The sequence below is a fragment of the Marmota monax genome, unplaced genomic scaffold, assembly GCF_021218885.2.
Source record: "Marmota monax isolate L192 unplaced genomic scaffold, Marmota_monax_Labrador192_F-V1.1 WCK01_AAM20220418_F8-fsc00006, whole genome shotgun sequence".
Classification (NCBI taxonomy): domain Eukaryota; kingdom Metazoa; phylum Chordata; class Mammalia; order Rodentia; family Sciuridae; genus Marmota; species Marmota monax.
In genome coordinates, this window is record NW_026693712.1 from 5,730,190 (window position 1) to 5,747,215 (window position 17,026).

The 17,026-nt window shown below is 36.0% G+C and overlaps 1 long non-coding RNA gene across 1 annotated transcript; it reads right to left on the reverse strand.

The window, feature by feature from the left end:
- Positions 1-6,176: 6,176 nt before the first annotated feature.
- On the reverse strand, positions 6,177-16,948 carry LOC124103505 (uncharacterized). The gene is made up of 2 exons (XR_006855212.2): positions 16,129-16,948; positions 6,177-8,930 (listed from the first exon to the last, which is right to left on the reverse strand). It is a non-coding gene; the product is annotated as an uncharacterized LOC124103505 (long non-coding RNA).
- Positions 16,949-17,026: the final 78 nt, after the last annotated feature.

A 17,026-nucleotide genomic window follows, 5' to 3' on the forward strand; every position in this document is an offset into this window, starting at 1 on the left:
GTGTTATCTGTCTGGCCTTTTACATAAAGTTTGATGACTTTTGTTCTATGTCATCTAGTCAAAAAAAGAGAAGGTGTTGGGTGCAGTGACACACACCTGTAATCCCAGTGGCTCAGGAGGTTGAGGTAGGTGGATAGAAATTCAAAACCAGCCTTAGCAACTTAAAGTAAGACCTTAAGCAACTTTTTTTTAAGTTTATTTATTTATTTTTTAAACCTAGCAGTTCTTTCTTTTTGAGAGAGAGAGAGAATTTTTAATATTTATTTTCTAGTTATTGGTGGACACAACATCTTTGTTTGTATGTGGTGCTGAGGATCTAACCCGGGCCGCACACATGCCAGGAAAGCACGCTACTGCTTGAGCCACATCCCCAGCCCCGACCTTAAGCAACTTAATAAGACCTTGTCTCAAAATATTATTAAAAAAAAATTTAAAAAAGGGGGGAGTGGGGCTGGGGATGTGGCTCAGTGGTTAAGTGCCTTTTATTCAATCCCTAGTACAAAAAATAAACAGAGAAGGTTCTGAGATTTTAACCCTACTTGCAAGCTAACAAGTTAGCCACCAGTTACATGGATGCTGGTAGAAGAAAGAAGATTCCAAGAGCAGAATCAAAGGCTCTGTCACAGCTATAGCAGCCATTTGTACCAGTTCCTTATATCCCATTTCCCACGGGGCAACATGTAGAGAGTCAGGTGACAATTGCATGCATAGTAATATTCATAAGAGAAGAAGAATCCTGAGCTCAGAGAGCCTGAATCTTTTAAAATGGGCAATAAACACACCTGCTCTTTGTACCACAGGGAGCTATTATCTCATTCTTCTACATTTTCTTCAATGGAGGCACAACACTATACCAAGCTCCACTTGACTTTAATACTATAGTCCAAATGGCTGTTTTCAAGTTATTTTAGAATGTAATGAGAAATGCATATTTTAAAGAAATGCAAGCTGGGTGGAGTGGTGCATGCCTGTAATCCCAAGAATTTGGGAGGCTGAGACAGGAGGATCTCAATTCAAAGCCAGCCTCAGTGACTTAGCAAGACCCTGTGTCAAAATAAAAATAAAAAGGGCTGGATACGTGGTTCAGTGGTAAAGAGCCCTAGGTTGAATCCCCAGTACTAAAAAACAAAAAATAACAACAACAACAACAAAACAAAAAATAAGAAAAAACAACAAAAAAAAACAACTCTAAGAATATTTTTTAATGTACTGATCTAATATATTTTATTGCTATTTATTTCTAGAACAGGGTAAGCAGTTTTCTCACAGCATTATTATCTGAACAGTATTTATAAAAATTAAGATAGTTTTAAAAATCTTTTATAACATAAAATTTTAAGGGAACAAACAGCATTTAACAGTTAAATATTTAACAAGTTATTTTTGCTGAAAACAACGAGCTTCATAAAATTAGGAATCTTTTAGAAAATCTGTTTCATCTTTAGACATCAGAGATAGGTCAGTTAGCAGAATTCCCTTAGAATTCAGTATAATATGAAAACTTAATTCTAGAACAATAACATATGAGATCCACTCTACCTGTTCCGATGCTACCTACTATCAATCAGGCCTGAGTTGAAAAACTGGAGAAAGCATGATTACACAATACGGATTCTTGTGTCTCTAACAAAGTATGTAGCTTTGAGTTGAAACTGAAAAAAACTGCAGATAAACTAGTCACAGTGAAGCATACTTGTAATCCCAGCAATTTAGAGATTGTGGCAGGAGGATCCCAAATTCAATGCCAACCTCAGCCATTTAACAAGGCCCTAAACAACTTAGTGAGACCCTTTCTCAAGATAAAAATTTTAATAAAGGACTGGGGATGTGGCTCAGTGACTAAGCTCCCCTGGGTTCAATCCCTGGTTACACCCCCACCCCCCAAAAGCTACAGATTAAGTTTGTTGTTACACTAGTTAATTTTACTCAATAACTTGTAAATAATCTGTAAATAGCTTTACAACATATAAGAAGAATATAAACTGAAGTCTAGCATGATTAATTGCTCTCCAAACTTAGGCTTTTTAGTTTGGGTTAAACTCTGTCATTTTAGCTGAGAATCAAGTATGAGCCAGGTTCACACACACTATTTTTTTTTTCCTTATCAATTAGATTTTATTATTTTTAATTGATTTTATTTTTTAAATACATGACAGCAAAATGCATTACAATTCTTATTACACATATAGAGCACAATTTTTCATATCTCTTGTTTGTATATAAAGTATGATCACACAATTCATGTCTTCATACATGTACTTTGGATAATGATGTCTATCACATTCCACCATCATTGTTAACCCCTTGCCCCCTCCCTTCCCCTCCCACCCCTCTACCCTATCTAGATACTGCCCCCCCCTATATTTTTATATATTTTAATACTGATTCATTTAGACACTGGTATAGTTTAGATATTAGGTGTTCCCCAAAAGCTGATGTGTAAGAAAACACAAGAAAGCTTAGAGGTAAAATGAGACTAATCAGTTCATTAATTCTCGGATAGGGATTAATTTGGTGGTAACCATGGGCAGGTAGCTTGGCTGCAGGAGGTGGGTTCCTGGGGGCATGCCTTTGGGGTATATATTTTGTCAACGGTGAGGGGAGTATTGCTTCCTAGTGCTTTCCTCCACAAAGCCCATCTGCCAAGTTCTGCCTCATCTCATACCCCAGGGAATAGAGGTGGCCATCTATGGATTGAGACCTCTGAAACTGAGCCTCCAAATAAACTTTTCCTCCTTTAATTGTTCTTGTCAGGTCTTTTGGTTATAGTGGTGAAAACAGAATCTTTTAGTGTTTTGATAAAATCATATTTTAACTATTCTATAAATATATATACTATAAGTTTTCTGAGGCAAATATACTATGTAGAAAAAATAGATAATTTAATTTATTATAGGGCAATATTTAGCTATGGAAAAATTTTTAAGAAATTCTGCTAACCTTTAATTAGTGTTTCAGGTAAAATGAGTACAGAAGTTTGAAGAGAATATATTCTCTCTCTTCTTAGATAATATTTATGTTTGAAAAGACAATATCTTTTACTAATAAAATTTTCACACCATTGACTTTTGATAACTGAAGGAAGAAGGAAATAGAAATCATTTAAATGTTAAATATATTTTTGTTTTGACAACTCAAACTCACATATTCATGGTTCTATAGTGGTTTTAATGGTTTCTTCTAGGAATGTTCTCAGACTTCTTTGGGAAAAAGCAAAAAGCAAAAAAAAAAAAAATGCTGAACTCAATTTGTGAACTAAAATGATATGTCATTATAAATTTACAAGATAAATGGCAACTCACAAAATAATCTTCTAAGCAAATTTAAAATTACGTACAATCTGAAGATAACAAATATTAAAACTTATGTACAAAAAGTTATAAACCACGTGGAAAAATTAACCACAAAATGGAAAAATATTTGCAACATATAATAGAAAAGGTAGGTTCTTTAATTTATAAATTTTATAAATCATTAAAAGAAAATTATATACAATAGAAAAATAGGTCCAATAATATTAATAGGCAGTTTTCTGAAAAAAAAAAAGAAAGAAAAACAAATGGAATCATACTTACCTTTATTCATGATTAAATAAATGTAAACAATCTTATTTTTCAACTATGAGAACGGTAAACACAAAATATCCTGATAATACACAGTGTTGGAAAATAGCATTTGATAGGAATGTTAACTGAAACAACTTTTTGGAGGGTAATTTTGTAATACTATCAAGCTTTATGCTTGCATATTTTGGAAATATAATTTTATAGCTTGGAATCTACCTCAAAAATTACAAGATGCATGTTCAAAATACTTAATGATCAATCATTGGTAATAACAATAAAAGGTGATTTAAATACCTATAAACTTTATTTAAATTATTAAATACCAAATTGACTCAATATTATTAATAATTAAATAATAAAATAATTTTGTGGTTCTGGGGATTGAGCCCAGGGGCATTCTACCATGGAGCTATATCCCTAGCCATTTTTGAAACAGGGTCTGGCTATATTTGGGAGATGCTAAGACTTGAACCCAGAGCCTCTACCACCAAGCTACACCTTCTACCCCACAACATATATCTTTAAAAAGTTCTGTGATAAAATCAAATGATATTTTGGAGAAATGAAACCACATGAATAATTGCTTATAAGTTCAATCATTCAATAGTAGTTATGGTACATAATTCATATCATCCACCACGGAGAAGAAACAATGATTTCAAAACAATAATTTAAAAAGAATGGGTTTTCATCCTTTATTTCTTGATGCAAGTTTTAAATTAATTTTAAAATAAAATCCAATACCATAGTATAACTACTTTGTTTTTTACTTTCAAGAAACTTTTAGCAAATATTTGAAGTCATGGTAAAGAATCTTAAAGATAACATTATGCTTGGTACAATCACTTAAGAAAACAATGTGTCACTGTCTATTTAAGGGGTATACATGCCTTAAAAACTAGTAATGCCTTCCTTCCTAAATACACATCCTATCGAAACATATTTACCCTGACACTTGTATAAAAATGTTCACACATCAGTGTTCACAACAAAAACAAAAGCTCACAGGAGATGAGACCTCAGTGGTAAAGTAAAAGGCCCTGGGTTTGAACCCATCCCTACAAAAATATAAAATAAAAATAAACACAAAGTGTATCCTGGAAACCATAAAAGTATTGATTAACAGTAATTATGGTACAGAAATACAAGGCTATATCATGAAAATAAATACACTACAACACAAATGCCTGAGTTATTGGCATAAACATATGCTGAATAGAAAAAAACATACAATATGAACCCATTTATTTACTGTGTTTTGGGATGAACAGTAAAATCAAGGCACAACCATCATAAACTTTCCATGAGTAGAGAAAAAGTAGGGACTTTTGGGAGTCCTCACGAGTTTCAAGACCTAGATGGTGACTTATATAGGTGTTTGCTTTATAATTTCCACCAAAATGTACATATCTGTTCTAAACATGTCTCTGTATATATGTTACATATCATAAGAAATAATACCAGATAGGGCAGGGGGACAATAACCCAGTGATAGAGCATGTGCCTAGTATAAATACACATTTATGTAAATATATAGTGTATATATGTATATAACAACAAAAATAAAAATTAAAAAGTCAATATGAATGGTTCACAAAGAAAATATTCTATAATTCCAAGGGAATCATCCAAGGAGTCATTAATAGGCTTGCAGAATGAATTCTAAGATTTAGGCATTTATAATGCAAAAATAAGGTATAGGGAGACTAAATATGGAACTCTGTCCAAATGATTATGGATTAAGATCAAGTACCAGTCCCAGGAACAGGTTTTATATTTAGGTAAGAATATAGAATTTCTTTTTTTTTTTTTTTAAAACTATTAATAGTTTTATTTAAATTATCAAATTATTTTTATAACACAATAACCTTGCATTAAAAACATCTCAATAATATGACATCAAAGCTTATATTTATATAAGGTAAGCACAAAATCTGAGGGACAGTGGGAAGTATCAAAAGAGGAGAAAGTAGAGTGGTACTTAATTTTCACAATTTTTGAGGTTCTTATGGAGGATACTTCTTTTTAATTTACCTTCTTCCAGATCAGGAAAAGGCCTATGGGCAGTTGACAAAATTTGATCACTCACTCAATGAAGAATATTGAGGTCTGAAGCATGTAGAAATATCTCAAAGTGGAAGAGATGTTGATTTGCCTTTTACCACTCACACAAGGGCTGCTATCTTTCTTGTGAACACTTAGGGTCCATTGTAATCAGACAATATCTTCTTAGTGGGACTCTTTTCTGCAGTTGAGAACATTCACCATATGTGTAGATTTTATTGAGTGCCTAAAAAAATTTGCCACTTTGAGGCTGGGGATGTGGCTCAAGCGGTAGCATGCTCGCCTGGCATGCGTGCGGCTCGGGTTCAATCTCAGCACCACATACAAACAAAGATGTTGTGCCCGCCAAAAAAATTACAATCTTCATCCCCTCTGAATTAACAGATTTGAATCCACTTCCACTGAATTTATAAAACAGGTCAATCTTCACCCCTCGGGGTAGACCTCAGTGGAACCTCCAAATATGATACTGCCAGTTATCGGTGACGAGTCCTGCTTCCCCACATGTTGAACTTGGAACATTAGAGAAGCATGCGGAGGCAAACATATGAAGCAGAGTTTATTTAAAAAGAGGTAACATAGACTTCTCCCGTGAGGGAGAAAGGGGCCATAGGTGGTAACGCGGTATCCCCTAGAATTTCGAATTCTTATTTCATTATGAGATCTTTAACATTTATTCCTAAATTAGATAAGGGTCATTCTTTTTCAAGGATATTACATTTCATGATAAATTTATTTAATAAATTATAAATGCTCTTAAGCAATCATATTATACATCCTATCATCATTACTCCTATCTATGTAGCCTATACAGAAAGAACAAGAGATTTTTAAAAGTATAAGACTATCAAGAGGATTAAAATAATCTCCTTAAAAAAATATGGTAGTGTTGGTGGAGTAGAATATAATTTTAGAATTATTATTGTGTACACACACACACACACACACACACCTAATTTTGTAAGGAGAAAATTCTTATAAAATGTTAGCTATGTATTAATTTTCCCTTAACTTATGTAGGTACATTTTTAATTCCATGTTCAACATAATTATCATTTTAAAATATTTTATAATCCTTTAAAATAGAGGTTTCTACCCACTGGCAGTTCTCATGACCATGGGGGCTTCCTGAACTCTATGGGTTATGGCTGGCCACAGGATTATGAGGTAGAAAGCTGTATTTTCTGTCCAAAGCCCTGGGTTCAATCTTTAGCACCAAAATAACAGCAGTAACAACAATCAAAACATTTTATTTCCCAATCTGGTATGCATACCCAAATGTCTTACTTTTGGCATATACGATTAAAATGTCATTGCACATCTGTTAGTGTGTGAGTGTGTGAGAAAGAAAAAGAGAGGGAGGGAAAGAGAGACATAAGCTGCTTGTTTTCTACTCTCTAGTTCCTTCTTCCCACTGATTTGAAAACAACAACAAATGAAGGCTTCCGTTTTTTTTTTCCCATAAAAATTAGGGGATAAAAATAAAAGCATAAAATACATAGATATTTACTTATATGATCTTGTGATAACAAAAGCCTCTCTAAGCATTGCTATGAAAAGTAAGAATCATAAAGAAAAATAAAGAAAAATACCTAGATAGTTTATGGCATTTTCTAAATAATTGCATGTCAATATTATGATGAACAAACTTACAATGCAACTAACAAACTGGAGAAAACCATTTCAGTGTAAGGTTTATGTTTGTAATACATAAGATATTCTTAAAAATGGTTAAAAAGAAAACACCAGAAAAATGGTAAAGGATTTTGTGTTAACACTGATCTTTGATTACAAGCCAAAGAACCCAAATGTTTAAGTAAAACAGTGAATTACTAGGAGAATATGGAAAAGCTAAAAGGAAGAAGAACCTTATGCAGAAAGGATAAGAGAAGTAGTTTCAGAGGGTCCTTGTATCAAGACAACTGTGTAGTCTTTCCTGAATGTTGTTACTAAAAATAAATAGACAGGATTCCACCTCTTGGGTCCCCTTCTTCCTCTGGGAGAAGTCTTTTCTGCTGTCCTTTAATAAACTTCTAATAAAAAAAAAACAAAATAAATAAATAAATAAATAAATAAATAAATAGACAGTACCTTGGAAATAGACTGAGGAAGGCAATGATGAACAGAAACTTTGCTAGCAAGTGTTCCCAGGAGATATATCTCTAAGGAAAGGAGGAAGAGTAGGACTGGGTAGGGGGAGAAGCAGACGCACAGGATACAAATAAAGCCTCATCCATTCTCATAAGGTGCTTATGCTGGAATGGCCCTTTAGAGTTGTCCCAAATTGAGTGGAGGCCCTTTGTATTTACCATCAACCTGGCAGGCAGTTCCTTTGTGATATAAGAAGCAAGATAAAAGGAGCTAACAGTCCCAACAAACAGACTTGATTTCTGACTTTGCTTCTAACACCTGAAATTCAAAATGTTTAAAAGAGCCAGATTGGTTCATTTTTTCATGCTCACAATTTGGCTGGAACAGGCAAGTTACAGAGAAGTAATTCTTCATCCTATTGAAAAAACAATAACTAAAAAAAGAAAATTGCACATTCTTACCAAAACAAGACAGGATACAAGTGAGCTTTCCATGATACAGCAAAGGTCTACTATAAACATCATCAGACAATTTAGAAATAAAGATATATAAATGAATAATAAACTTTTTAATTTTTGAGACAAGTTCTGTTTCCCAGGTTGGCCTCAAACTCCTGGGCTCAAGCAATCTTCCCATGATAGCCTTTTGAATAGCTGTGACTACAGTGAGTACCACTAAGCTTGGCTAATAAACTTTTAAAGGTATGTCTTCATTAGCAAAGATCTGAAAATGAAACTATCTTTGGATAATAAAATTGAAAAGGACCAGCCAGTTGTGGTAACACATACTTATAATCCCAGTGACTAGGGAAGTCGAAGCAGGAGGATCTCAAGTTTGAAGTCATTCTCTTCAACTTAGTGACACTATATCTCAATAAATAAATAAATAAATAAATAAAAGGACTGGAATGTATGTAGCTCAGTGGTAAAACACCCCTGGTAACATGGCTCCCTGGTCGCAAACCTATGCCACCAGTCCAATGGACCCTGTGAAGAAGTGGCATCAGAGTGAATTAGTGGAGCAGCAGAGCAAAACCTGTACGAGCCGGAGTGCAGGCCTGAGGCACAGTGGGCTTGAGGCATGTTGGACCAGTACTGCAGTTGAGCCAAGACACACCAACCTGTTATACAGCCATGGTTTGGCCCAGCCACACTGCTGTAGCTCCAGACATTCAATTCAGCATGCAGGATTCACCGACTTCCCAAGAAGCTAGGAGAAAATGGAAGGCAAACTTGAATGGGATTTAGGGCTAATAGTGTGTATACGTTTACAAACACTAAGTAAGCAAATTTGTGGATCAACAGCATTGCTACATTTTTCAAACCCTGATTAGCATAAATTTGGACCAATAACATTGACCCATGTGTATATAAACCCCTAGACTAGCATACTCAGCTAAAACCCCTCTTGGGTCCTCTCTCACCTTGTGGGAGTTCTCTTTGAATGTATAATAAATCCTACTCTTATACTCACTCATCCAGGTCTTTGGATTTCATCTTTTGAATTCACTAAAGAACAGAGAAAGGAGGAATTGATGGTGAGTTTCTAGGGTTTGCTGCAACACTAGAGGGCATGGCCTGAGTGTTAAGAACTAAAGCACACTTCTTGGCTTAAAAAACCAGCAGCTTGTGCAGACCCCAACTGCCAGGAGAAGCAGAGAAATTCCAGTTTCACTGGATTCAATCTCTAGGACCAAACAAACAAAAAAACGTCAGGCATGGTGGTGCAAGCCTGTATTTCCAGCTGCTAGGGAGACTGAAATAAGAGGACCCTGAGTTCAAAGCCAGTCTCAACAATGGTGATGTGCTAAGCAATTCAGTGAGACCCTGTCCCTAAATAAAATACAAAATAGGGCTGGGGATGTGGCTCAGTGGTTTAGGGCCCCTGAGTTCAATCACTGGTAACCCCCCCCATCCCCCCAAAAAAATTGATGAAAGAGTAAGAAAGATCTTACTCAAATCTGTAGGAGGGTAGAAGACAGGCACTTTAAATACAAGGCCAATAGAAGGTCAAACTGATAAAACTTTTCTGAAAATCCAGTTTGTAACATATGCCAAGTTTCAAAACATACATACCCTGCAATTGCACCTGTAGGAATTCATTCTAAGGAAAAATCAGTTAAGAAGAAAGACATAAGAATGAGGCATGATGGTGTATGTCCACTCCAGCACTGGGGAGGCTGAGAGAGAAGGATTACTTGAGCCAAGGAGTTTGAAACCAGTTGGGCAACATAGTAACACTCTCAATAATTAAAAAGATAAATAAATAAACAAAAATCTGTATATCCACAAAGATATTCAATGCATTTCTTGATTTTATTTGTAAAGGAAAGAAACATTTTAAAATAGGTGATATAGTCAGTAAATTATGATAATTCTAAATCATGAAGCAATATTATGAAGCCATTACAATCATGCATGTAGAAGATATTTAACATTATATATGAAGATATTCATGTTATTGATGTTTTAAAAATTACAAAACATACAATAATTTTATAATACCAAGACCAAAAGGTAGATGTTATTTTGAGGCAACAGCATTATTTTTTTCCTCTTTGCTTTTTTCTTGACTTCTACATTAAACATGTATTACTTTTATAATTAGAAAAATATTATAAATAATAAATATCTGATTAACTTCTTATAAATATAAATATAAAAAATTTTATAGAGATTTTAGAATTTTGTTTTCAGCCACTGGTTATAAGAGGTGGACTTTTAATTAAAACCTGTTAATACAAAAAAACTTTGAGTATCAGAAGAGCTAATACTCAGGGATATATTTAAGTTTTATTTAAGGGTTTTTTTTTGTTTGTTTTGTTTTGGTATGTGGTATTTGGAATTGAATCTAGGGCCTCATATGTGCCAGGAAAGCAGCTCTACCACTAAACTATATCCCCGGTCCATTAGCCCAGTGTTAAATAAAAACAATTTGTTGAATTGTGAAAACTTGTCTTTACCTGTTAAATCATTAGTTTGTTTGTTTGTTTTTTAAACTGGAATATTGAACCTAATAGTTTTGGCCCACATTTAAAGGAAGATTAAATTACTTGGAAAGGGCTCAAAACAAAGTAATAAAAATAATTATGTACTTAGAAATTGGGCTCCATAATGACATGCAAGAGAAATAATTTCAAACTAAAAATTACCTTACATTTTATGGGTTACCATAATCTCTGAAGAATAAGAAGCAAGAAAATTTTAATTGTTTTAGCAATGATTTAGGTTAGCCATTAGGAAGAATTTCACATTCTTAAGTAAGTATTTGAGTGATCATTATATATCCAATGCTATGCATGTAAAAACATGTAACCATCAAACTATTACTAGGGAAAAAAATTTCTTTTCTTAAAAAAAAAGTGTCAAAAATAGAGTAACTATTCTTTTTTTGGTACTAGGGATTGAACCGAGGGGCACTCTACTGCTGAGCTACTTAAAAAATTTGTCTTAGCACTATTTCTTTTGTGAATTAAATATTTAAAGTTTTGAATATTCATTTAATGTTATGAACAGTAGGCCTTACCATGTGTCAGGCACTAAATTTTGAGGATAATAATCATGTAATCCTATAACTTTACAAGGCCCCTACTGTTATTGTCCTCCATTTTACAGATATGAGAACTGAGGCACAGAAATCACACTAGACCACAGTCATGTAACTAGTAAATAGTGAAGCTGAGATTTATAACTTTTTTTTTGAGAGAGAGAGAGAGAGAGAATTTTTAAAAAATATTTATTTATTTTTTTTTAGTTTTTGGTGAACACAACATCTTTCTTTGTATGTGGTGCTGAGGATCGAACCCGGGCCGCAAGCATGCCAGGCGAGAGTGCTACTGCTTGAGCCACATCCCTAGCCCTGAAGCTGATCTAAATAATCTGGTGGTTGAGTTTGAGTTTGTAACCAACAGCTACTATGTAAAAGTATTTACTTTATATATTAATATTTGATAAATTGTGAACTTTAAAATTTCTAAATGTTCACAGCCTATAGTTAGAAGTACAAAAATAAATCAGTACAGAAGGAAAATAACTTTCTAAATACAGAACTTAAGTTGAAAGAGATTTCCTTGACTAGCTCTGTGACAAATGCATGTGTAGGTGGAAATGGGGAATGAGGAAAGAAACTATGTTTATTTTAAATGCATTTTCATGAACTTACAATTTGAATAAGCAATACATGACAAATTTGAATTAAAAACAAACTCAGGCTGTCTTTTTTAAAAGACATAATTTACAAATGTTGAGTTTACATATTGTGTAGAGAAAAAAGCATAGTAAGGTTTTGATTAATGATTGATATCATGACTGACTGACTGTGATTTTCAATTAAAGAATGTAACTGGGACAGGTAAAACAAGTTTCTCTAAAGTAACTTTTTTCACGATAAGGATGACCACTTAATTTCTCAAGGGAAATACAATTGATTTAATTTGTGCTGAATGCCAGTTAGTAAAAATGGAAATGGTTACTAGCTAAGCACTGTGGCAGGAGCCTTAATCTCAGTGACTCAGCAGGCTGAAGCAGGATAGTCCTAAATTTCAGGCCAGCTTCAGCAATTTAGCAAGGTACTTGGTAACTTACAAGACCTTGTCTTAAAATGGAAAATACAAAGGCCTGGGGATGTGGATCAGTGGTAAAGCACCCCTTCATCCAATCCCCAGTATCTAAATAAATAAATACAAAACCATAACCAGGCAGAATGGCAGCACTAGTGTCTTAAATAAAACATACCGCTTAAACAAAAACAAAACAAAAACCCTGCACATCAGATTGGACAGGGCTGAGTTGGGGAAAAGAGGGAATGGGAAAGACAGTAGAATGAATTTGGACATAATTTTCCTATGTTCATATATGAATACATGACCAGTGTAATTCTACATCTATATTACCTCAAAAATGGAAAATTATACCTCATGTATGTATGACATGTCAAAATACATTCTACTGTCATATATAACTAAAAAGAACAACAAACCCTCCTGATTTTAAAAGTTCTATGTGGTTTTGAACCTTACATGTTTTAATGCTGCAGATATGAGAATCTGTAGATCTAAGTTAATTTACATCTTTAGGATATTCTATCATGTGAAATAAGAGCTTTAGAATAACAACTACCTAAGTCCTGTCTAGTACTAAAATCTAAGTATATTAAATACATGGTACTAAGTTCATCAATACATATACGGTCAAATGCTGATCTTTTTATGCTTCTTGGCCAAATATAACACTGCTGATTCTATTTCCATGTGCCTTTATATGGTTTTCTTATCTTTTTTTTTTTTTTTTTTGGTACCAGAAATTGAACCCAGGGGCACTTTACCATTGAGTTACATTTCCAGGCCTTTTTATTTTTTAGACAGGTTCTTGCTAAATTGCTGAGGCTGGTCTCAAACTTGCAATCCTCCTGTCTCTGTCTCTGGAGCTGCTGGGATTACAGGCATGCCCCACCACACCCAGCTAGTTTTCTTATCTTTTAAGGCAGTTACTTTTGTCTGTCCTTTGTGGGTCTTAAACCAGAAATGTTGGAATTACTTTTTTACTTAGCCAAGATTTCCATCTTTCAAATGGGATCCTCTGATTTTCTTCATAATTTATGAAAATTATTATAAATTATTATGAATCAATGCTTTTGCCCAGTATTCAGGACATAAATTTTCTAGAAATGTTAGCTGCTATAATTATCACTTTATGACTAGATTAACAAAAATTGTGTCCTGCCGTATCTTGCTTAGTCTTCCTCCTCCACTCTTCAGTCCACAATTTATAGAGAGTTTCAGTAAAAGTAAATCTGAACATGTGCCCCTCTATCTCCTTGGAAACCCATTAATAGTTTTATGGGGCTTTTAGAATAAAGACAGATTTATCTCTTACTACATTTGCCCTGTAATTCCTATGCTTTGACCAAAGTGACTTCAAGATCCTTATACACCATATTCACTCCATGAGGACTTTTGTCCACACTATTTCCCTTGTTTGAAACCTCCTGCAAGTTACAGTTTGGTGCCAAGTGTCCTTCAGACCTCTGCCAAAAAGTCACTTCATTCCTAAGTCTGGACCATTTTGCATTCTCTTTGTACCATGTTCCTCTCTCCTAGAATTTTTCAGTTTGCAATTATATATTTATTTGAATGAATATTTACTATTATTATACATTTGTGTGCTTCCACCAAAAGACAATGCCAACCGAGTTCCTGTCCTTCTTCCCAAATATGTTCCTCTTACCTTCTATTCCATCTCAGAAAAGAGCAATACTATTCTTCCCTTGAATTCTTTCACACTCCACATCCGTCAGCAAATTCTAGTCTCCCCAGAATTCAAACATTCACTTCCCTTCCCACTGGACATTCTGTAGTATAAGCATCACTTTCTGGATTGTTGCAATACCTCTTAGCAAATCTTGCTTCTTTTCTTGCCTTCACCACTTACTTTCTTGCCTACTTTCAACATGGCAGTTAGACAGATCCTTTAAATACAATCATGTGTCACTTACCTATAGAGATACATTAGGCAAAATACATTGTTAGGTTATTTTGTTATGTCAGTCATCAAAGTATAATTTCCAAAACCTAGATGGTATATTTGCTACATACCTAGACTATGTGAAATAGCCTTTTGCTCCTAGGCTAAAAACCTGTACAGCATATCAGTGTACTAAGTATTCTAGACAATCGTTAATACAGTAGTGTCTGTGTACATAAACATATCTAAACATAGAAAAAATACATTAAAAAATTAGGACAGGAATTTTTTTTTGAAACTCTATTATGTTTGTGTGGCAATATCTTCCTAAAATGTCATCATCCAATACAAAATTTTGTCAGTTCACTTCATTCTTTTACTGAAAATCTTGTACTTGCCATGTGTTCTGGACTCCAAACATATTGGAGCCCTACACCCACAGACAAGACAGGTGGAGGCAACCATTTTAAGGTTATTTTAAAGTTGAATGAGGTTATAAGGGTGGAGCCCTGATCCACTGGAACTAATGTCCTTATGTGAAAGGGAAGAGGTACCAGAGCTTTCTCTCCATTAGGTAAAGATACCCTGAGAGGACTGTCTACAAACCAGGAAACTAGCCTGAAGCCAATCATAGTGGCATCCTAATGTTGGACCTTCCAACCTCAAGAATTGTGAGAAAACAAATTTCTTTTGTTTAAGCCACCCAATCTCTAGTCTTTTGTCAGGGAAGCCTGAATTGACAAACACATTATTGCACTCAGAGAAAAGCCAAAGTATATCCAATAGCCAAAGAGGTCCTACACATCTCAAGTCCCACATTCTCAAACTTCCCATTTTTTAAAGCAGTTCCAGTCAAGCTGGCCTACATGCAATTTCATGAACATTTCAGACATGCTCCCACATTTGGGACTTTACCTCTGCTTGGAACAATCTTTCCCAAATATTATCATTCACATCCTTACTCAAATGAATCCTTCTCAATGAAGCCGTTCTATGTAAAATTTTACCATTCTCTATCTCACAAATATCCCATTTCCTTCACACTCATTCCTCTGATATAGGTTAGTTTATCTATTAGTTCTCCTTCACTGGAATGAGCTCCATGAGAAGGGACTGCTTGCTTTGCTTAACTCCAAATCCCTCAAACACAGAGCAGCTCTTAGTAGGTGCTCAACTTTTGTTCAATTTAATTAATGCTGAACTCCAACAGCCACAAATCAGCTTTGGAGCGGAATGCTACCATACAGACCAACTACTAGGGCAACAAGTACCCTAGTAGAAAACTGCACAGCTAAAATGACCCCCTGATCTTTGGCCTCTTCTGGGTTCCTGCTAAAGTTCAAGATGGGCTTTAGAAACACTGGCTCCACAATCCAAGAGCTTTTTTTTTTCTATTTCCCTCTTTAAAATACAGATAATAAAATGATCTGATAAGTTATCAAGGTCAAATAAGATCATGGCATGACCATGTTTTGAAAATTACCTGGTTGCTTTTATTAGCAGTATTTTCAGTTTTACAAACTCTGAAACTAAAAAAGGTTCAAGCTTCAAGGGCTCACAAGATGGGTATTTATCCCCATAACTAAAATTTAAAAATATGGAAATACAATAAAAACATAAATAAAAAGACAAACGATCAGAGGAAGCCAATTTTGCCACTTATTGTTTTTACTTGGGGCGTGAGTAGACTATTGGTTAAATATGGATTCCAATGTTAAGAGAAGTTGGAAAATAGTTACGTTTCTCTATTTTTTAACATAAAAAAAAAAGGATTCCAGAGCAGAAGTGTACCATAATGTTTGTTAAAACTTGAGTTGATTCTTCACAACCCAAACCATGTAGAAACGTGCTTTACAGGAATATTACTGTAGTCAAGGTACTGAGAGCTAAGCGCCTATCATTTAAATATCGCCTTTAAACAATACACAACTAAGCTCCTTTCTCACCTTCAGATATCAGTCTTTAAAATAAAAGTGTAGTCGTCGGAAATGTGGACACACCCTCTGCATCACGACTGGAACTGATTCTAGTTATGCAAATCTAACTGCCTGGCTGCCTGAGTGTCAGACTAAGAGGCCTCAAGGAGGGAAGCTGCCTCTCCTCAAGTTCAGGCCACGAATGAGAGCGTGGCGTGGCGGCCAGCCAGAACTCCGAGAAGGCATTGCAGAAGACGCACCAGCCCGCGGGCCCCACAGGAGAGCCCCCAGCATCACCGTAGGAACCGCGGCGGCCGGCAGCGGCGGCCGGGCCTCAGGTACCACGCGCCTGAGGGGAAGCGGCTGAGTCGCCCTGCAGCATCTCGCGAGATCTCGCCAGCCTAGCCCAAGCACTGCGAGCTCAGAATTAAAAAAAAAAAAAAAAGGAAAGAAGAAGAAAAAAAGAAAAAGCGAGAAGAACCCCTGAAGCCGTCGCTGTGGTGGCAGCTGCCTTGGTAGCATCCGTGACCGGCGTGCCAGCGCCCAGACGCCGTCCGTGGCCCCCGGCGCGGGCAGTCGGCCCACTGACGCGCAGCCTTGGGGCGGGAAGACCGGGAGGCGGCCTGGGGGCCCCGCTCCTCTTCCTCGCAGAGCGCGGCGGGGGAGGGTGGAGAGGTGGGAGGAGGGCGACGGAAGAGGAGGTAGCGGCGCTGATATATTCCCGGCCACCGCCGTGAGGCGGCGTGTAGCCACGCCTGCTCCCTGGTCGCGCTGCTGGCGCTGCCGGAGGCCTGACGCCTAGGGGCCGAAAGCCACCCTCGCGCGGGCGGCTCTCGCGTGTGGTCGTGCGGGAACCCGGGAGGGCCGAGGTACCGAGGGAGCGTCCGCCGCGCGCCACTGCGGGACCGCGGGTGGGCGGGCTGAGGGG